Raw genomic sequence first — 23,762 nt, 5'->3', positions numbered from 1 at the left:
CCTGACTAGGAATCAAACTGCAATCATGTGGTTCGCAGGCCCACACTCAATCTACTGAGCTACACCAGCCAGATTGTAAGCAGAAGCATTTTAGTTTGATATAGTCCCATTTATTTATTTTTGCTTTTATTTTCCTTGCCTTTTGAGGTCAAATTAATAAAATCATCTCTGAAACCAAGATCTGTAAGTTTAGTACCTATTTTTTCTCTTATGTATTTAATTATTTCAGGATTTATGTCTTGGTCTTTGATCAATTTCTAGTTAATTTTTGTGTATGATGCCAATAGCAATCTTGCTTCATTCTTTGCCTTTGTCTTTCTAATTTTGTTCAGCACCATTTATTGAAGAGACTTTCCTTTCTCCATTGTGTTTCTAGCTTCTTGGTTGAAAATTATTTGCCCATATACCTGTGTATTTATTTCTGGGCTATGGTTTCTGTTTCTTTCATCTGTGTGTCTGTTTTACTGTCAATTGCATATTGTTTTTATTATTATAGATTTATAGTATGATTTGAAGTCAGCAAGTATAATACCTCCAAGAATTGTTCTTTTCTTCTCAAGAGTGCTTTGGCTATTTAGGATCTTTTGTGATTCTATAGAAATTTGGTGATTTTTCAGTTCTATTTTTCTGAGAAGTGCCACTGCAATTTTGATAGGGATTGCATTTAATCTGTATATTGCTTTGGGTAATATGACCACTTTAATTATGTTGATTCTCACAATTCAAGATCATGGGATATCTTTCCATCTCTTTGTGCCTTCAATTTCTTTCTCTAATGTCTTGTAGTTTTTAGTGTATAGGTATATTACATCCTTTGTTAGTTCATACCTAAGTATTTTTTGTGGCAATTTCAAATGAAATTTTTAAATTTTGTTTTGTGAATTATATTGTTATCACATGGGAATGCAATAAACTTTTGTATATTGTATCCTGCAAATTTATTGCATTTGGTTATTGTTTCTAGCAACTTTTTGATGGAGTCTTTAGATTTTTCTTTATGAAGAATTATGTCATCTAGCCCTGGCTGGTGTAGCTCAGTGGATTGAGCACAGGCCTGTGAACCAGAGGATCACAGTTCGATTCCCAGTCAGGGCACATGCCTGGGATGCAGGCCAGTTCCCTGCAGGCCAGTTCCCAGCAGGGGACACACAAAAGGCAACCATACGTTGATGTTTCTCTCCCTCTCTCCTTCCCCTCTAAAGATAAATAAATAAAATATTTTTTAAAAAGAATTATGTCATCCACAAAAAGGACCATTTTACATCTTCATTCTCTATTTGAATGCTTTTTGTTTCTTTCTCTTTCCCTGATGGCTCTGGCTGTGACTTCCAGGAAGGACTATGTTGAATAACAGTGGTGAGACTGGGCATCCTTTCTTGTTTCTAATATTGAAGTAAAAGCTTTTAGTTATTTATTATTCAGTATATTAGCTAAGGGTTTGCTATGTGTGGCCTCTATTATGTTGAGGTACTTTTATTCTATACCCACTACATTAAGTGTTTTAATTATAAATACATGTTGCAACTTTGTCAAATGGTTTTTTGCATCCACTGGTAAGATCATACAATTTTTATCCTTTCCTTTGTTAGGGTCATGTCTCATCTTACTTTGTTAAGGTAGAATGGCCCTCACTTGATCATGATATATTATATTTTATTCTATTGTTAGATCCCACTTTCTAGTATTTTGTTTAGAATTTTTGTGTCTATATTCATTAGAGATATTGGTCTGTAAATTTTTTGGTGTGTGTTGTCCTTGCTAAGTTTTAGTATGAGGGTAATTTTGGCCTCATGAAATGAATTAGGTAATATTCCCTCTTCTTTAGTTTTGTGGAAGATTTTGAGAAAGATAGGTACTGTTTTTTTTTCAGTCTTTTAAACTTTTCTTTTAATTATTTTTAATTTATTTTTTTACTTTTAACTTATTGTTGTTCACTTTCAGTTGTCCCACCTTTTCCCCCATTGCTTACCCCAATCCCCTACTCCCAGTCCCACCTTCAATCTCTCCCTATTGTCTGTGCCCATGAGTCTTCTATTCATGTTCCTTTCCTTGCCCCTTCCCCTTCTTTCCACCATTTTCCCCCTCTTATCACTGTCAGTTTATTCTTTATTTCTAGGTCTATGTATTAAATTTTCTTTGAATATTTGGTAGAATTCCTTAGTGAAGCCTGGACTTTTACTTTGTAAAAGGTTTTTGAAGACTGTTTCAATTTCCTAGCTGTGGATCAATCCATTTTGACCTTCAGTTTTTTATGATTTCTAAGAACCTATCCATTTCTTTTAGGTTAGCAAATTGGGTGATATATAGTATTTTCATATGATCATTTGCATTTCTGTGGTATTCATCATAACTTTTCTACTTTCATTTCATTTTTTAATTTAATCTTTTTAGTAAAGATTTTTTATTTATTTTTAGAGAGAAGGGAAGGCAGGGAGAAAGAGAGAGAGAAATATCAGTGTGTGTTTGCTTCTCATGTGCTCCCCAATGGAGACCTGGCCCACAACCTGGGCATGTGCCCTGACCAGGAATCGAGCTGGCGACCTTTTGGTTCACAGGTGGGCAGTCACCCAAACCACTGAGCCACACCAGCCAGGGTTCTTTAAAATTTAATCTGTATTGTATATTTTCATTACCATTTAGTCCCCTTATTCTTTCATTTCCGATTTTGTTTATTTGAAACTTTTCTCTTTTTTTAAGTGAATCTAGCCAAAGTTTTGTCATTTTATTCTTTTCAAAGACCCAACTCTTTGTTGCATTGTTGCTATTGCCTTTTTGTTCTCCATTTTCTTTCATTCTGCTTTAATTTTCATTGTTTTATTTCTTCTTCTTACTTTGGGCTTTGCTTTTTTTCCTAGTGCTTTAGGGAAATTGTGTTATTTATTTGAAATTCTGCTTGTTTCTTGAAATAGGCGTTTAGTGATATAAACTTCCTTCTAATTACTACTTTTGCTATATCCCTCAAAATTTGAAATGTCATTATTATTCTTATTTTACTCTATGTATACTTTGATCTCTTCTTTTCTTTTTTCTTTGACCCAGTCATTGTTTAATAACATGTTTTTTAATCTACACATATTTGTAAGGGTTTTGCTTTCTTTTTGCAGTTGATTTTCAGTTTTAAAGCACTATATTCAGGTAATATGTTTGGTATGAGTACAATCTTCTTAAAATTGTGGAGGGTAGCTTTCCATCCAAATATGTGGGCTATACTTGAGAATTTGTATTCTCATGTTCCAGGATGAAAGATTCTATAAATATCAATTTTGTCCATTTGGTCTTATGTGTCATTTAAGGTTAATATTTTCTTATTGATTTTCTGTTGGGATGATCTATCTATAGATGCCAGTTGGGTATCTTGGTCCCCTAATAAGATTGTGTTTTTGTAAGTTACTCCCTTTTAGTTCTGTTAGTACTTGCTTTATATATTTTGTTGCTCCTAAGTGCATATATGTTGATAAGTGTTCTATCTTTTTGATGTATTATACCCTTTATCATTATGAAAGTATTCATCTTTGTTTCTTGTCACTCTTTTTTATCTTGAAACCTATTTTGTCAGACATAATTATTACTACACCTGCTATAGTGAAGGTCACTTTCTTGGACTATTATTTAGGATCTCCACCTTCTACTCTCCCCAAGTCAATCCCCACACCATTGTCCATGTCTTTGGGTTATGCATAAACGTTCTTGATTAATCTCTTCACCATCTTTCATCCAGTCCTCCTCACCCCTCTGGACACTGGCAGTCTCTTTTTTGTATCTATGGTCCTGTTTCTATACTGTTTGCTAGTTTAATTATGTTCATTAGACTCTATGTATAAATGAGATCATGTCGTATTTGTCTTTCACTAACTGGTATATTTTATTTAGCATAATATTCTTAGCATAATTTGAATATTTGAATCTACTCTCTCCTAGCTTAGAGGATTTCTGCTGAGAAATACCATGCTAATCTAATAGGATTTCTTTTATAGGTTATTGTCTTTTTTCCCTGGATGCATTGAAAATTCTTTCCTTGTCATTATTTTTTTTCTTTTAGAGAAAGGGGAAGATAGGGAGAAAGAGAGGGATAAAAACTTTGATGTGAGAGAGAAACATTGATCAATTGCCTCTTGTCCACACCCCGATCAGGGACCGAACCCACAACCTAGGCCTGTGCCCTGACAAGGAATTGAACTGATGACCTTTTGCTTTGCAGGATGGCACCCAACCCACTGAACCACACCAACCAGGGCTACCATTATTAATTTTGGGTATTTTTAATGTAATGTGCCTTAAAGAAGTTATTTTTGGATTGAAATAATTAGGTGCTTTGCTAGCTTCTTGCATATAGTAATGCAGTTCTTTCCAAAGTTTAGGAAGTTTTTGTCACTTATTTGTTTGAATAGGCTCTTTATTCCTGTCTCCCACTCTTCACCTTCTGGTATACCCAGTATTCTTATATTACTCTTTCTATTGGAATCAGATAGTTATTGTATATATTTTTCTTTTTTTTCATCAATATTCTATCTTGTTCCACCTAAGTCACTTCTAGATTTCTATCATATATGTCATTAATTCTTTCTTCCATTTTGTCTGCTGTATATCCTAAGGTCACTAGTTTTTTTTTAATTTTTTTATTCAGTCTTCAGTTCCAGAAATTTTGTTTGGTTCTTTTTTAAATTTTATTTATTTATTTATATTATTTATTGTTATTTTTAATTTTGTTGTATTTTTCCATTACCATTTATCCCCTCATTCCCTCTTCCTCCTACAATGACCACACTGTTGTCCATGTCCATGAATTCTTTCCTTTTTTTTTGCTTGATCCCTCCACCCCCTAACCCTTGCTCCCAGAGCTGTTACCCTGCTCTGTACCTGTGAGTCTATCTGTATTTTGCTTGTTAGTTCAGTTTGTTCATTAGATTCTACATATGAGTGAGATCATATGATACTTGTCTTTCTCTGACTGGCTTATTTGACTTAGCATAATGTTCTCCAGGTCCATCCATGCTGCCATACAGGGTAAAATTTTCTGTTTTTATGGCCAACTAGTATTCCATTGTGTAAATGTACCATAGCTGTTTTATCCACTCACCTACTGAAGGACACTTATTTGGCTCCTTATTATAGTTTCAATGTTCTTGGTGAAATAATCTTTTTATTTGTTCATTTTATTTCTGAGTTTGTTGAATGGCGTTCTAGAGTTTTCTTGTACCTCATTGAGTTTTCTCAGAACTGCAGTCTTGAATTTTCTATCATTTAAATCACACATTTCTTTGCTTTTAAGTTTATTTTCTGGAGATTTAAAATTTTTTCTTTCGAATTCCCTTGTTATCTTGGTTATTCATTGTGCTTGATGGATTATTTCTCTCTCTGGGCATTTGTGAAAACAAAAGCTTCATTTTTGAAAAAGAATTTTAGTTGGTAGATAGAGGGCTTTCTTTTATATTCCTTTAGGCAGTGCTGAAGTACAAGTTTCTGTATTCCCTCACCTGCACTGCTGAGGCTTCCAGGATTTCAGGGAAGCCTGTTGCCAGAAGGTGTTGCCTGAACTGTGGAAAAATGCTGTGTTCCCCAGGAGATAGCTGTTTCCTTTAGGTTCCATTGCCTTGGTCTCAGGGCACTACTTCCAAGGATTGGAAGTAGTAGCCTATAGATCTCCTTTATGTTCCTTGCACCACATTCCTGTAGCTGCTGCAGGGCTGCTCTGAGTTGACTTAGTTGCTCCTACTAGCCTACAGAGCAACAGGAGGGCAGGGAGTAAGATGGGGAAGTAAGTTCATACATTTGCAGTTCTGTTTTTCCTTGTGGGTTTAACCACGATGAGTACAGACTACTTAGACAGGACAAGTTTTTTCAGTCCTGTTGTGACCTGCCAAAAGAGGATTTTACTCCCTGGTAGGCCATGGAAGAATGGAGTAGTTAGATTTCCTGTCCAAATTTTGTTATGCTGGTGAGCTTTATAGTGGTATAATTTTTTTGCACTGTTTCTCTGACCCTCACCCTGGGCCCAATCTCTGTGTATGCCATCACCCAGGCCAGATTGCTGTCTCTGCCCCTCCCATTTGGTCTGCCCATTAGAGGCTGCACCCCAGCCCTTCACTGTTAGTGTGTCTGCTGGGGTCACTGTGAGTGTGTGGCTGCATGTGGCTCCTGTCTCTGTCCTTCTCCCTCCTCGTCTCATTTCTGCTTTGTACTCAGATACATCCACCTTCAGATGTCTCTGTCAATGTCTCAGACATGTTTCTCTGTTGAGCAGGGAATTCTTTGTTGAATTATAACTTGCACAACTTGTAACTTCAAGGAGAGAGACTTGAAGGTCCTGTCACACTGCCATGCTGCTGGCCTGACTTATAGCTTTTTTGTTCGTTTTCCTTTAGTTGATTTTTCATAGTAAAATGTTTAAATTCTGTTCTCATTTTCCTTGATTATATTCTATGGTTATTTTCTTTATGGTTATCATGGAGATTACACCCTAAAATTATAACACTCTAATTTGACTTACATCAGCTTAACTGCAATAACGTATAAAAACTCTGCTTCTAAGAATTTCTGTAATACAGTGGTTATCACATTTGCCTCAGAAAAACTCTGCTTCTTTATACTTCTGTTCCCACCTCTTTCAGTTGCTGATGTCACAAAATTGTATCTTTATGCAATATGTGTCTCCAAACATAAACTAATAATTATTTGAAATGTGTCAGTCCCTTAAACTACATAGAAAATAAGTCTGGGATTTATGAACCAAAGGTATAGTAATACTAGCATTTATATATATATTATAGACTAATATATATTAATCTCCTAAATAACAGAATCAAAAGTACAACTACAAACCACTGTTATACTAGTATCAAGTTTTTAAAAAGATTTTATTTATTTGTTTTTAGAGAGAGGGGAAGGGAAGGAGAAAGAGAGGGAAAGATACATGCATGTGTGGTTGCCTCTCATGCACCCCCTACTGGGAACCTGGCCTGCAACCCAGGCATGTGCTCCAACCGGGAATTGAACTAGCAACCCTCTGGTTTGCAGGCCCGTGCTCAATCCACTCAGCTACACCAGCCAGAGTAATACTAACTTTTTAATTGCCACTATATTGGGTTGGTTAAAAAGTCTCTATAGTTTCTTCCACAAAATAAAAGACATATTTTTGATTTTCATCAATAGCTTTATTGATTTGGATATTTTGAATAAGTTGGCTATCTTCTGCATGGTATAATGTTGATTGCTCTCAATTAATGTCTCAATTTGATAGCTATCAACTTCAACTGGTCTACTCAGTTGTGGAGCATCATCCAGTGAGAAGTCTCCAGCAGGAAACTTTATAAACCGCTTTTGACACATTGCATCAGTTAGAGCTGGGGTCCACAAGGCCACTGACAGGTACCAGACCACACAGCAAGAGGTAAGCATCATACCAGCAAGCTAGTGAAGCTCTGCTCACATTACCACCTGACGTCTACCTCCTGTTTTCCCTACCCCATCCATGGAAAATACGTCTTTCATGAAATCGGTCCCTAGTACCAGAAAGGATGGGAACTGCTGAGTTAATAGCAACTTCTCCATACAATGCACAAATGTTTTTTTTAGTTTTTGAGTTGTGTTTTTACTTTTCTTGAAATAATAAAGCATAATATGCTTAAAATGTTGTATATATTCTTCAATCTTCAATATTTAAATGGCCACACAAAAAACCATCAATTTTGATTTTTTAAAAATACATACTGATATAACCGATATCACAATGCAATCTAACAAAATTGTTTGGAATGAAGTTAAAGATAACTAAGCACTACTAGAGCCATCTTACAGAAAAAACAAATGAACTTTTTGGCCAATACAAAATTTATCTTTATTGAGATATTTTTTTCTCTAGGATTTACATGGTTTCAAGTCTAACATTTAAGTCCCTTTTTATTGTTGTTCAAGTACAGTTGTCTCCATTTCTCCCCCACCACTCCACCAACCCCAGCTAGCCCTACTTCCCACTCTCTGTCCTACCCCTCTTTGGTTTTGCCCATGTATCCTTTATACATGTTCTTTGATAATCTTTCCCCTTTTTTGCCCTCCATTATTCCCTCCTACCTCCCCTCTGGTTACTATTGAGATCTTATTTCTTCATATGGCTTTGGTTTACTGTGTAGTGTCCTTTTATTTCCTCTTGCAGGATTACCTTGAGTATTTCTTACAAGACATATCTAGTGGTCAGAAAGTCAGCTTTTGTTTATCTGTCTTAGTTTCTTCCACACTTTTTATGGACATTTTGACTAGATATAAGATTATTGATTGAGATTCTTTCTTTAAGCACTTTGAATATATCTCCCCACTGTCTTCTGGTCTCCATAGTTTCTGATGAGAAATCCAGTAATTACTTAATTGAGGATCTCTTGCAGTGACCTTTCACTACTCTACTGCTTTTTTCAAGATTCCCTCTCTTTAAGACCACAATGAGATATCACCTCCACTTGCCAAAATGGCTGCCATAAATAAATCAACAAACAACAAATGCTGGCAAGATGTTGATAAAAAGAGACCCTAGAGCATTGTTGGTGGGAGCCATCTTACACTGCTGGAGTAGCTACTAAGGAAAATATTATGGAGTTTCTTCAAAAAATTAAAAATTGAGCTGCCTTTTGACCCAGTGATTCCACTTCTGAGAATATATCCTAAGAATCCTGAAACACCAATTTAAAAGAATATATGTACCCCTTTTGTTATAGCCAAGGTCTGGAAACAGCCCCAGTGCCCCTCAGTACATAAGTGAATAAAAAAGCTGTGGTACATTTACACAAGAGAATACTATATGGCCATAAAAAAGAAGAAATCTTACCTTTTGTGACAGCATGGATGGACTTGGAGATTATTATGCTAAGTGAAACAAGCCAGTTGGAGAAACACAAATACCTTATGTTCTTACTTATATGTGGAATCTACTGAACAAAATAAACCAACTAACTGAATGAAAATAGAGGCATGGCTATATGGAATAGTTACAGTAGTCAGAGAGAAGGGCAGAGGGAATGGAAGTTTAAGGGATGAGCCAAAGAAGATATATGCATTACCCATGGACACAAACAACAGTGTGCTGCTGATGGCCAGAGTAAAAGGAGGGGGGCAGAGGCTGGGTGGAGGTGGGAAAAGTGGGATACTGGGAACATATGTAATTGTGTCAACAGTAAAAATAAAATTTAAAAAAGATGTCTTTTCTTTTTTTTGCCTTTTAAAATTTTGATTACTATCTGTCTCAGTGTGGCTCTTTCTGGGTTTATTTACCTGGAATTCATTGAGCTTCTAGGAAACATTTATGTCTTTCATAAAATTTCAGCCAGTATTTCTTCAAATATTCTCTTTGCTCCTTTTAATCTCTATTCTTTCTTTTAGGGGTATGGTGTTACAGCTGTCTCAATTTTTCCCCCTTTGCTTTTCTCTGTGCATCCAACACCCTCTCTCACAGGCAATTTCCAAACTGTTGTCTGTGGGTCATTCGTATATCTTCTTTACTTAGTCCCTTCCCCCTTTTTTCACCTTATCACCTTCCCCCATTCCCTCTGTTCACTTGCAGTCTGTTCCATGTTTCCATGCTTGTGGTTCTATTTGTGAGTTAGTTTATTTTGATCATTAGATTCCTTTTATAGGTGAGATCATATGGCATTTTTCTTTCACTGACTGGCTTATTTCACTTACCATACTAATCTCCAATTCTAACCATACTGTCACAAAAGGTAGAAGTTCCTTCTTACTTTTTGCTGCATAGTATTCCATTGTGTAAATGTACCACAGTTTTTTGATCCACTCATTTGCTGATAGGCACTTAGGCTATTTCTCGCACTTTATTATTGTAAACAGTGCTGCTATGACCAGAGGGGTGCATAAGTTTTTTGGAATTGGTGATTCAGGATTCTAGGGTATACTTCCAGCAGCAAAATTGATGGGTTAAAAAGCAGAGCTCCATTTTTAGTTTTCTGAGGAAATTCATACTGTTTTCCACAGGCTGTACAAGTCTGTATTCCTACCAACAGAACACTGGGGTTACCTTTTCTCTGCTGCCTTGCCAGCATTTGCTATTTATTGATCTATCATTGATGGCCATTCTGAAAGGTGTGAGGTGACATCTCACTGTGGTTTTAATTTGCATCTCTCTGATGGCTAGTGATGTTGAATGTCTTTTCATATGTCTGCGAGCCATCTGAATATCCTCCTTAGAGAAGTGTCTATTCAGGACCTTTGCCCATTTTTCAATTGGGTTGTTTTCCTAATGTTGAGCCACATGAATTCTTTATATATTTTAGAGATCAAACCCTTATCCAATGTAATATTGGCAAATAGCTCCTCCCATATGGTCAGTTCCCTTTTCATTTTATTGATGGTTCCTTTTTAAAAAAATTATTTATTGTTGTTCAGTTACAGTTGTCTTGCATTTTTCCCATTGATTACCCCTACCCAATTTCCCATCTTTCCTACAGTTAATCCCACCCATTTTCCACACCCATGAATCATCTATTCCTGTTCCTTTATTTGCCCCTTCAATTTCTAACCTCCATTATCCCCCTTTCCTCTCCCTCCTGGCCGTGTCATATTATTTTTTATTTCCAAGTCTCTGGAGGTATTTTGCCTGCTTGTTTGTTATGTTGATTAGGTTCCATTTGTAGGTGAGATCATATAGCATTTGTCTTTCATGGCCTCAATTATTTCACATACCATAATTCTCTCCAGATCTATGTGCTGTCACAAAGGGCAGGAGCTCCTTCTTTCCTTCTGCTATGTATGATTCCATCATGTAAATGTACCATAAATTTTTGATCCACTAATTTACTGATGGCTACTTAGGTTGATTCCAGCACTTGGCTATTGTAAATTGTGCGGCTATGAACATTGGAGCATAGGTTCCTTAGAATTGGTGTGTGAGGGTTCTTAGGATATAATTCTAGCAGTGGAATTGTCAGGAAAAAAAGTTCCATTTTTAGCTTTCTGAGGAGATTCCATTTGTTTTGTTTTTTTTAAATGAAACTTGATGCATGAGTCTGCATTCCCATCAACAGTGTACTATGGTTCCCTTTCTCCACAACTGTTCTAACACTTGTTGTTTATTGATCTGATTACGATGACCATTCTGACTATTGTGAAGAGGTATCTCACTGTGGTTTTAATTTGCATCTCTCTGATGGCTCTGATATTGAGCACCCTTTTATATGTCTCTGGGCCCTCTGTATGTCCTCCTAAGAGAAGTGTCTGTTCAGGTCCTTCGCCCATTTTTTAATTGGGATCCTTGTCTTCCTTGACTGAAGTCGTGTGAATTTTTAATATATTTTCGAGATAAGACCCTTGTCTGTGATATCATTTGCAAATATATTTTCTTATACCATGGGTTATATTTTCATTTTAATGCTGTTTTCTTTACCATGCTGAACCTTTGTATTTTGATGAAATTCCATTTGTTTATTCTTTCCTTTATGTCCCTTACTCTAGGGGACATATCAGTGAAAATATTGCTGCATGGAATATCTGAGATTTTCATGCCTATGTTCTCCTCTAGGACTTTAATGGTGTCATGACTTATATTTAAATCTTTTATCCACCTTGAATTTATTTTTGCTTGTGGCGTAAGTTGGTGGTCATGTCTTATTTTTTTGCAGGTAGCTGTCCAGTTCTCCCAACACCATTTGTTGAAGAAGCTATCTTTGCTCCATTTTATGCTGCTGCCTCCCTTGTCCAATATTAATTGACCATAGAAACTTGGTTTTATTTCTGGGCTCTCTACTCTGTTCCATTGGTCCATGTGGCTGTTCTTATGCCAGTACCAGACTGTTTTGATTACAGTGGCCTTGTAATACAGTTTTATATCAGATATTGCTATCCCTCCTACTTTGTTGTTATTTCTCCAAATTGCTGTAGCTATTTTTTGTCATTTATGATTCCATATAAATTTTTGAAGTGTTCTATATCTGTAAAATATGCCATTGGCACTTTAAAAGGAATTACACTGAGACTTCCGGCCAAGATGGAGGAATAGGTGGAAACACTGTGCCTCCTCACACAACTAATTTTAAAAACAACAAAGTTTTAGTAACAAAAATGCAGCCAAAACACAGAAATTTGAACTATATGGAAGTCCGACAACAATGAACCATTCAGCCAGACCAGTAAGAGGGTTGGAGTTCGGTCGGACCAATCCAGGCAGCAGCAGTTGGTGTATCCCAATGAGGATGCAGGGCAGCTGGCTGACCACGGTCACACATTCACGAGCAGATAAACCAAGCAAAGGAGCAAACAATGAGACAGACCACTCAGGCTAGGGCCCCAGCGATGGGAATTAGAGCCTGAAAGAACCAATTGGAAAGATGTTTGGGGTCGAGGTGCTGGGAGAGGCTCCCAGGCTCACAGAGAGTTTGTTGGAGAGACCCACGGGGTCCTGGAGGGTACACAAGCCCACACACCTGGAAACCAGCACCAGAAGGGCCCAATTTGCTTGTGGGAAGACGCAGAGGGGACAGAAATCTGAGAGAGAGCAGAGAAAAGTGCCATTTTTTCCCTCTCTGACCCCGCCCCCGTGTACAGTGTCACAAACCAGCAACTGGGTCACCCCGCCCTGGTGAACACCTAAGGCTCCGCCCCCTCAAATATAACAGGTGTGAACACACCAAACATTATCACTCAACAACAGCTCAAAGCCCCAGAGCCTATAATGCTAAGTGACCAAGAAATAGCCAACCTTTCAGGTGCACAGTTCAAAATACTGGTGATCAGGATGCTCACAAACTGGTTGATTTTAGCCACAAGTTAGAGGAACATATGAAAACAAAACTGATTGAAATGAAGGGAAATGCATAGGAAGCCAATAGTGATGGAAAGGAAACTGGGACTCAAATCAAGGGAGTGGACCAGAAAGGAGGAAAAAATGACCAAACAGAAAAGAAGGAAGAAACAAGAATTCAAAAAAAAAAATGAGGAGAAGCTTAGGAACTTCCAGAACATCTTTAAACGTTCCAACATCCGAATTATAGGGGTACTAGATGGGGAAGAGGAATGGCCATGAGTGCAAAACTTATTTGAACAAATAATAAAGGAGAACTTCCCCAATCTGGCAAAGGCAATAGACTTCCAGGAAATCCAGGACGCTCAGAGAGTGCCAAAGAACTTGGACCCAAGAAGGAACACACCAAGGCACATCATCATTACATTAGCCAAGATTAAAATGAAGGAGAGAATCCTAGAAGCAGCAAGAGTTAGGGAATAGTCACCTACAAAGGAGTGCCTATCAGACTGTCAGCTGATTTCTCAAAAGAGACCTTACAGGCAACGAGGGGCTGGAAAGAAGTATTCCAAGTCATGAAATCCAAAGACCTACAGTCAAGATTGCTCTATCCAGCAAAGCTTTCATTTAGAATGGAAGGACAGATAAAGTGCTTCTCAGATAAGGTCAAGTTCAAGGAGTTCATCATCACCAAGGCCTTATTATATGAAATGCTAAAGGAACTTATATAAGAAAAAGAAGATAAAAAATATGAACTGTTAAAGGACAACAAACTCACAGTTATTAACAACCACACCTAAAACAAAAGCAAACTAAGAGGACAGCTAGATCAGGAGCGGAACCATAGAAATGGAGAGCACATGGAGGGTTAGCAACAGGGAGTGGGAGGAGGAGAAGGGGGGAGAAGATACAGAGAATAAGTAGCATAGGCGGTGGGTAGAAAATAGACATTAGGGAGGGCAAGAATAGTATGGGAAATACAGAATCTAAAGAACTTGTGACACATGGACATAAACTAAAGGGGGGAGGGTGTGCAGGGTGGAGGGGAATGAAGGGGAGAATTAGAACAACTGTAATGGCATAATCAATGAAATATAATAACATTTTTTAAAAAGGAATTTCTTTGAATCTATAAATTGATTTGGGTACTATGAATATTTTTTATCATGTTAGTTGTTCTGATCCATGAACACGGTATATGTCTCCATTTGTTTGTGTCTTCCTTAATTTCTTTCTTTAGTGTTTGTAATTTTCTGAGTACAAGTCTTTCACCTCCTTGGTTAGGTTTATTCCTAGGTATTTTATTTTTCTTGTCAGTATATCAATTGAGATTTTTTCCCTGATTCCTCTGTCTGGTGTTTTATTGTTGATATGCAAAAATGCCTTTGGATTTCTGAATATTTACTATGAATCTCTATGTTTTGCCCAATTCACTTATTTGGTTGAACACTTATTTGGTGAAGTCTATAGAATTTTCTATATACACTATCATGTCATCTGCAAATGATGACAATTTTGTTCCCTCTTTTCTAATTTGGATGCCTTTTATTTCTTTTTCTTGTCTTATTGCTCTGGCTAACTTCCAATACTATGTTGAATAGAAGTGGTGAAAGTGGACACCCTTGTCTTGTTTCTGACCTTTATGGGACTGCTTTTAGTTATTGCCCATTGATTATGATGTTGGGTGGAGGTTTCTCATATATGGCCTTTATTATTCTGAGAAATGCTCCCTCTATTCCCACTTTGCTGAGTGTTTTTGTCAAAAATGGGGTCTGTGCCTTATGAAATGCCTTTTTTGCATTTGTTGATATGATTATGTGATTTTTGTCTTTTCTTTTGTTTATGTGATGTATTACATTTTTTAATTTGTGAATATTATACCATCCCCGCATCCCTGGGATGAATCCCACTTGGTCATGTTGTATGATTTTTTTAATATATTGCTGGATATAGTTTGCTAATATTTTGTTGAGGATTTTAGTATCTATGTTCATCAACAATATTGGCCTGAAGTTCTCTTTCTTTGTTGTGTCTTTATCTGATTTTTGAATTAGGGTGATGCTGGTTTCATAAAAAGAGTTTGGGAGTCTTCCATCATTTTGGATTTTTTGGAATAGTCTGTGAAGAATAGGGGTTAACTATTCCTTAAATGCTTTGTAGAATTCTCGTGTGAAACCATCCAATCCATGTTTTTTTGTGTTGGGAGATTTTTTTTGTTGCTGCTTCAATTTCATCAGCTGTTATTGGTATATTCAGGCTTTCTGCTTCTTCTTCATTCAGTTTTGGAAGATGATATTTTTCTAGAAATTTCTTCATTTCATCTATTTTTTTCAAATTTCTTGGCATACAGTTCTTCATAGTAATTTCTTACAATCCTTTGTATTTTTGTGGTATCTGTTGTAATCTCTCCTCTTTCATTTCTGATTGTATTTATTTGGGTCCTCTCTTTTTATTTCTTGATGAACCTGCTTAAAGACTTGTTGATTTTGTTTATATTTTCAAAGAACCACCTTCAGGATTTATTGATCCTTAGAATTGTGCTTTTAGTGTCTATGTTGTTTAATTCTGCTCTGATCTTGGTTATTTATTTCCTTCTACATGCTCCGGGCTGTCTTTGTTTTTGTTCCTCCAGTTGTATGTGTAGGGTTAGGTTGGTTATTTGTAATGTTTCTTTTTTTTTTAGATAGGCCTGTATCACTGTGAAATTCACTCTCAACTGCCTTTGCTGTGTCCCATAAGTTTTGGTTTGTGAGTTCATTTTCATTTCTTTCTAGAAACTCTCTAATTCCTTCCCTAATTTCATTCTTGATCCATTTATTGTTTAATAGCATGCTATTCAATCTGTATGAGTTTGAGTGTTTTTGAGTTTTTTCCTTGAGGTTGGATTCTAGTTTCAGTCCCTTGTGGTCAGAGAAAATGTTTTATATGTGACACGTGAACTGGCCTGCAGTGCCAATGGCATTATGGATGGAAAATCAAGAAAAATTCACATAGTGAATTTTTGTATTGCCATACATATGATGGCACAGCTACTCCCTCAAACCGGAAAGAGCCTCAGAATGGCCTGGCCATCCTCTCAAGGGGAGAGCCCACGGAGCCTTGCCTAGACAGGCTTTTATTGGGTTTTTGCACAGGAGTTCAGGTACAACTTGTTAATCATTGTCAGGCAGTAAACAGTAGATAGCATACAAGGAACTATTAGGGTTTCCTCTAAGTCAGGGTATATCAGCTAAAAGGCTACAAAAATTTGGGAAAACAAACTCATTTTTTGCCCAGGCCCTTATCATTTAATGAAGAACATTCTTAGCAAAGCAGGCTTCACAGGATTGTACATATCCTTTCTCAGGCCTAGTCACCTGGGAAGCCCGCAATTCCTAGCACAGGGCTGCACTGCCCTCTGTCATTGTTTCAGGCTTAAGTCAGGCAGAGGAGGCAAATAGCCAAAAATTTTTGGAGACTTCTTGCAGACTCAGGGGAGTCAGGCTTCATCAAAGCTGAGGTGCGAGGGTCCATCACCCCCTTCACAGCCCCCCAAGTACTTCCCTGGGGCCTCCACATGATTATGCCTGTCTTAGGTGGTTCCCCCCTTGGGGAATCTTACCCATCACTGGCTAACTGTCCAAGCACTGGAGGCCAGTTATGGAAAAAGGTGCAGAAGCAGCTCTCCTGCCAGGGAGATAAGCTTTGTCTCCTTAGTGGCTTATGACCAGAAGGTAGCTCAGCCTTAACCATGGGGGAGTTACAGCTCCTGAAATGAGGCAGGGAGGTTCCCAACAGATATGACTTCAATTTTCTTGAATTTCCTGCGTCTAGTTTTGTGACCTACCATGTGCTCTATCTATGAAACTGTTCCATGTGCATTTGAAAAGAATGTGTATTATGATTCTTTAAGATGAAAGATTCTCTCTATATGTCAGTTAAGTTCATTTGATCTAGGAAATTGTTCAGTGCCACAGTATCTTTGTTGATATTTTGTTTGGAAGATCTGTTCATTTTTGACAGTGAGGTGTTGAAATCCGCTACTATAATTATGTTGCTGTCAATACCTTTCTTGAAGTCCTCCAAGATATTCTTTATGTAATTGGGTGCTCCTAGGTTGGGTGCATATATTTTACAATGTTTATGTCTTCTTGATGGATCCTTCCTTTTACTTTTATGAAGTGACCTTCTGGGTCTCTTTTTATGGTGCTGATTTTGAAGTGTGTTTTGTCTGATATAAGTATTGCTACCCTGGCTTTTTTTGACTGCCCGTTTGCTTGGAATATTTGTTTACAACCCTTCATTTTCAGTCTGTGAAACTCTTTTGTTCTGAGGGGGGTCTTGTGTAGGCAGCATATGTGTGGGTTGTGCTTTCTAATTCCTTCAGCTAATCTATATCTTCTGATTGGAGCATTTAACTCACTTATGTTTAAGGTTATTATTAATAGGTGCTTATTCATTGTGTTTTTTAATATAATTTTTATTTAATTACTGTTCAAGTACAGTTTTCTGTCTTTTACTCACATCCAGACAACCTCCCCAGTGCTCCCCACCTCCCTCCTATTTCCATCCCACCTAGTTGTTGTCCATGTGTCCTTTATACAAGTTCCAGTAAATCCTTCCACTTTTCCCCCTGAAATTCCCTCCCCTCTCCCTTCTGGTCACTGCCCCCCTGTTCTCTATTTCAGTGCCTTTGTTTTTATTTTGCTTGCTTGTTTGTTTTGTTGTAGCCTCCTGTTAAAGGTGAGATCATATGGTATTTGTCTTTTGCTGTCTATCTTATTTCACTCAGCATAATGCTTTGCAGTTCCATCCATGCTGTTGCAAAGAGTAGGAGCTCCTTCTTTCTTTCTGCAGCATAGAATTCTGTTGTGTATATGTACCATAATTTTTTGATCCATTCATTTACTGACAGGCACCTAGGTTGCTTCCAACTCTTGGCTATTGTAAATTGTGCTGCTATGACCATTGGGTTGCATAGGTTCTTTGGGATTGGTGTTTTAGGGTTCTTAGGATGTAATCCCAGCAGTGAAATTACTGGGTCAAAAGGCAGGTTCATTCCTAGTTTTCTGAGAAAATTCCATACTGTTTTCTACAGGGGTTGTACCAGTGAGCGATCCCAACAACAGTGTACCAGGGTCCCCTTTTCTCCAGAACCTCTCCAACACTTGTTTGTCGCTTTGTTTATGATGGCCATTCTGACTGGTGTAAAATTGTATCTCATTATCTCATGTATCTCAAAGTTGTATCTGTTTTAACTTGCATCCCTCTGTTAGCTAGTGATATTGAGCATCTTTTCATGTGTCTCTGGATGTTCTCTATGTCCTCCTTGGAGAAATGTCTGTTCAAGTCCTTTGCCCACTTTTTAATTGGGTTTCTTGTCTTCTTAGAGTGGAGTCATGTAAGTTCTTTGTATATTATGGAGATTAAACATTTGTCTTAGGTATCAATTGCCAATATGTTTTCCCATACAGTTGATGCTCTTTTTATTTTAATACTGTTTTCATTAGCCATGCAAAAGTTTTTAATTTTGATGAGATCCCATTTGTTTATTCTTTCCTTTATGTTCCTTGTTCTAGGGACATATCAGTAAAAAAGTTGCTGCATGAAATATCTGAGATTTTCTTGCCAATGTTCTTCTCTAGGACTTTAATGGTATCATGGCTTATATTTAAGTCTTTTATCCACCTTGAATTTATTTTGGTATATGGTGTAAGTTGGTGCTTGAGTCTCACTTTTTGCACATAGCTGTCCAGTTCTCCCAACACCATTTGTTGAAGAGGCTATTTTTACTCCATTTTATGTCCCTGCCCCATTTGTCGAATATTAATTGGCCACAGATTTGGATTTATTTCTGGGCTCTCTGGTCTGTTCCATTGGTCTATGTGCCTGTTTTTATGCCAGTACCAGGCTGTTTTGATTATAGTGGCCTTGTAATACAGTTAGGTATCAGATATTGTCATCCCTCATGCTTTGTTCTTATTCTTCTTCTTTTTTTAGATTTTATTTATTTATCTTTAGAAGGGAAGGGAAGGAGAGAAGGCGAGAAATATCAATGTATGGTTGCTTCTCATGTGTCCCCTTCTGGGAACGGGCCTGCAACCCAGGCATGTGCCCTGATTGGGAATTGAACCGCAATCGTCTGGTTCGCAGGCTCATGCTCAATCCACTGAGCTACACCTGCCAGAGCTGCTTTGTTCTTCTTTGTCAAAATTGAAGCTGCTATGCATGGTTATTTATGGTGCCATATAAATTTTTGAAGTGTTTGTTCTGTGTCTGTGAAATATGCTTGATAATTTAATAGGTATTGCATTGAATCTGTAAATTGCTTTGGGTATTAGGGACATTTTGATGATATTAATTCTTCCAATCCATGAACACAACATTTGTTTGTGTCTTCCTTGATTTCTTTCTTCAGTGTTGTATAGTTTTCTGCATACAGGTCTTTTACCTCCTTGGTTAGGTTTACTCCTAGGTATTTTATTTTTCTTGTTGCTATATCGAATGTGAATTTTTTTTCTTGATTTTTTTTTCTGCTGTTTCATTGTTGGGATACAAAAAATGCTTTTGATTTCTGGATATGGACTTTGAATCCTGCTGTTTTGCCAAATTCATTTATTAGTTTGAGCACTTTTTAGGTGGAGTCTGTAGGACTTCCTATGTACATTATCATTCCATCTGCAAACAGTGACAGGTTTTTTTCCTCCTTTCAAATTTGGATGCCTTTTATTTCCTTTTCTTGTCTGATCGCTGTGGATCAGACAAAACTTCCAATACTATATTCAGTAGAAGTGGTGAAAATGGACACACTTGTGTTGTTCCTGATCTCAGTGGAAAAGATTTTAGTTTTTGCCCATTGAGTATGATGTTGGCTTTAAGTCTCTCATATATGGCTTTTATTATATTGAGGAATGCTCTCTCTATTCCCACTTTGCTCAGTGTTTTTATAATAAATGGGTGTTGTACCTTATCAAAAGCTTTTTCTGCATTTATTGATATAATCATGTGATATTTGTCTTTCCTTTTGTTTATGTGGTGTATTACATTTACTGATTTGCAAATACTGAACCATCCTTGCATCCCTGGGATGAATCCCACTTGGTCATGGTGAATGATCTTTTTAATGTATTGTAGGATGTGGTTTGCCAATATTTGGTTGAGGATTTTAGCATCTATGTTCATCTGTGATATTGGCCTGGAGTTTTCTTTCTTTGTGGTGTCTTTATCTGGTTTTGGAATTCAGATGTTGCTGGCTTCCTAAAAAGAATTTGGGAGTCTTCCATCATTTTGGATTTTTTGGAATAGACTATGGAGAATAAGGGTTAGGTCTTCTTTAAATGCTTTGCAGAATTCTTCTGTGAAACCATCTGGTCCAGGGCTTTTGTGTGACGGGAGTTTTTTGATTACTGCTTCAATTTCATCAGCTGTTATTGGTCTATTTAGGCTTTCTGCTTTTTCATTGAGTTTAGGAAGATTATATTTTTCTAGAAATTTGTTTATTTCACCTAGGTTTTCAAATTTCTTGGTATACAGTTCTTCATAGTAATTTCTTACAATCCTTTGTATTTCTGTGGTGTCAGTTGTAATCTCTCTTTCATTTGTCATTGAGTTTATTTGGATCGTTTCTCTTCTTGTCTTGATGAGCCTGCTTAAAGGCTTGTCTATTTTGTTTATCTTTTCAAAAAACCAGCTCCTAGATTCATTCATCCTTAGAATTGTGCTTTTATTCTCTATGTCATTTAATTCTGCTCTGATCTTGGTTATTTCCTTCCTTCTACTTGCTCTGGGTATCTTTGTTGTTTTTCCTCAAGTTCTTGTGGGAGTAGGGTTAGGTTGTTTGTTTGAAATGTTTCTATCTTTTTTAGGTAGGCCTGTATTGGTATGAATTTCCCTCTCTGGACTGCCTTTGTTGTGTCCCATAAGTTTTGGGTTGTTGTAAGTTCATTTTCATTTGTTCCCAGAAACTGTTTGATTTCTTCCCTAATTTTGTTCTTGACCCATTTTTTGTTTAATAGCACGCCATTCAGTCTCCATTATTTTGAATGTTTTGGGTCTATACTCTTTGGGTTGGTTTGCAGCTTCAGTCCCTTGTGATCAGAGAAAATGCTCGGGATGATTTCAATTTTCTTAAATTTGTTGAGGCTTGTTTTGTTTTCTATCATGTGGTCTATCTTTGAAAATGTTCCATGATCATTTGAAAAGAATGCATATTTAGCTTTTGGGGGATTAAGAGATATATATATTAAGTCCATTTCATCTAGGATGTGGTTCAGTTGCACAATATCTTTGTTGATATTTTGATGTTGTTTGGAAGATCTGTCCACTTTTTACAGTGTGGTGTTAAAATCCCCTACTATAATTGTGTTGCTGTCAATATCTTTCTTGAAGTCCTCTAAGACTTTCTTTTAGATTTGGATGCTCCTATGTTGCATGTATATATGTTTACAATGTTTATGTCTTCTTGGATTCTTTCCTTGAGTACTATGAAGTGACCTTCTGGGTCTCTTTTTAAGGCCCTTTTTTGAAGTCTCTTTTGTTTGATGTGTGTATTGGTATCTCAGATTTTTTTTCCCTGTCCATTTGCTTGGACAATTTCTTTCCAGCACTTCACTTTTAGTCTTTTTAGGTCTTTTACCCTGAGGTGGGTGTCTTGTAGGCAGCATATGTGTGGGTCATGCTTTCTTATCAATTCAGTTATTCTATGTTTTTTGACTGGAGCATTTACGTTTAAGCTTATTATGGATAGGCACTTATTCATTGTCATTTTTATACCTGTGTTTCTCATTGTCTCTCTCGTTTCCTTCCTTTCCTTAAAGCAGACCTTTTAGTATTTCTTGCAGAGCTGGCTTGGTGGAAGTGTATTCTTTTAGACTTTTTTTTTTCTTGGAACCTCTTTATTTGGCCATCTATCTTGATTGAGAGCCTTGCTGGGTAAAGTAACCTTGGTTGAAGGCCTCTGGTTCTCATTACTTGGAATATTTCTTGCCCTTCTCTTCTTGCCTGGAGCATTTCCATTGAGAAGTCAGCAGCTAGCCTTATTGGGGCTCCCTTGTATGTTTCTTTTTCTTTCTCCCTTTCTGCCTTTAAGATTCTCTCTTTGCCTTGGAATTTTGCCATTTTAATGATGATGTGTCTTTAAGTGGGCCTCTTTGGGTTCCTCTTGATTGGGACTCTCTGTGCTTCCTGGAGTTGTGTGACTTTTTCTCTCATCAAATTAGAGAAGTTTTCCATCATTACATTTTTAATTAGGTTTTCTATCCCTTGCTTTTCTTCTTCTTCTCTGTCTGGTATCCCTATTATTCAGATATTATTATGTCTCATAGTCTTGCATTTCTCTTAATTCCTCTTCATTATTTCTGAGCCTCTTTTCCTTTTCTTGCTTTTTCTGGAAGTTTTTTTCTACTTTGTCCTCCAACTCACTGATCCGATCTTCTGCTACATTGATTCTGCTTTTGATTCCTTCCACTGTGTTCTTCAGCTCCGAAATTGTATTCTTCATTTCCTCTTGTTCCTTGCTGATAGTTTCTATTTCCTTTTTCATTTTGATATAGTTTTCAGTGATTTCATTGTAGTTCCCCTGTAGTTTCTGGTAGCTCATTGTGGGCTCTGAGAACTTCCTGATAACCAGTGCTTTGAATTCAATATCTGATAGCTGACTTACCTCTATTTCATCTAACATTCTTTCTGAAGCTTCCTCCTTTTCTTCTATTGGGGGTTGTTTCTTTTTCTTCTCTTTGTTTGTGAGACTCTTCTTATTAGCTTCAGCTTCTTAAATTGATCTGTTCTGGCTTCCTGGATTTATGGTGTGAACTTCTTTAGTATAATAACTGAGACTGAGTGGTGTAGTCTCCTTTATCTCCACAGTTCTCTGGTCTTGGACTGTCCTTACATTGGCTCTGAGTTTGTCTTTGGGTTTTTGTTGTTGTTTTTTATTTGTGGGTTCTTCCCAAAAGCTGGCAAACTGATGGTCCCTCTGTGCACTACCCATTTTAATTTGTTGTGCTGGTGAGGGCGGATTGCGTTGAAACTCGTTCTTCTGTGTGTACAGGGTTTTGAGAATTCTTTTTTGCTCTTGTTCAGTTGCTTGCCCTGGGTAGTTTCTCCACTATTTAGTTGTATTTCCAGATAGGTCCTGGATTGAGGTTTGTGTGGTTTCTACTCCCTCCTTCACCTTCTTCTGTTGGTATCTGTTGGTGGTTCCTTTGTTGGTGGGTTTCTTCTTCCTTCGGGAATCCTGGTGTTCACCGCTTTCACATACTCTTTGTGTGTGTGTGTGTGATCAGTTGGAGGGGAAGACAAACTGATTTATGACAGCAGGAGAGTATTCTGTGATATTTACAGTAGCAGTCAGTAGAGAAGGGATAGGTGATCCCCTGACTATGTACAGCAATAACCGTAATCTTCAACATAAGTAACCACTTTTTAGAAGGGATGGAAGGAAGGTAAGGCTCTTGTTGAAGAGGGAAGGTTTGTGATTTGGATCTAGAAAGGAGTAAGGTTGAGGGAGGTCAGATTCTGAGGTGTGAGAATAAAGGATGGTAAATAGGTGTAGTGAGAGAGGGAATGAAGTTAACCACTACAGAATGACAGTTCAGGCAACAACGAAGTGGGCTAAGATCGGGGGGGGGGGTGTAGTATTTACAATAGTATGTAACAACTGTTATTTACAATAATATTAGAGCAACAATTGTATGACAGAATCTATGAAATACCAAGATTAGGGAGTATTCGACCTTCAGTCGTGTGCTATCGGGGCAAGGGGAAGTAAAGGACAGTAAATTCGCAATACACTATGATTGAAGGGACAGGGGAACCTGTCAAGTGATACAATATATCCAGCCAAGGTAAAGAAGTCTATACAGAAAGAGGAGGAATACAGAGATACAATTAAAATAAAAGACGTAAGAATAATGACACAATAATGAAAAAATACAAATATGCAGTCACTTGTAGTTTTTTTGTTATAGCAAAGTGAATTTTGTTTCTCTGTCTCTACTGTTGGGATGCCCCCTCTTTGAGTCCAACTCTGGTCTTTTTGCCCTTCCAAGTC

The sequence above is a fragment of the Sturnira hondurensis genome, unplaced genomic scaffold (assembly GCF_014824575.4).
Source record: "Sturnira hondurensis isolate 20B ecotype Veracruz unplaced genomic scaffold, ASM1482457v3 Scaffold0022305, whole genome shotgun sequence".
NCBI classification, from domain to species: domain Eukaryota; kingdom Metazoa; phylum Chordata; class Mammalia; order Chiroptera; family Phyllostomidae; genus Sturnira; species Sturnira hondurensis.
The sequence above is the reverse complement of the archived record's forward strand: the minus strand, read 5'-3'. Positions refer to the sequence as shown.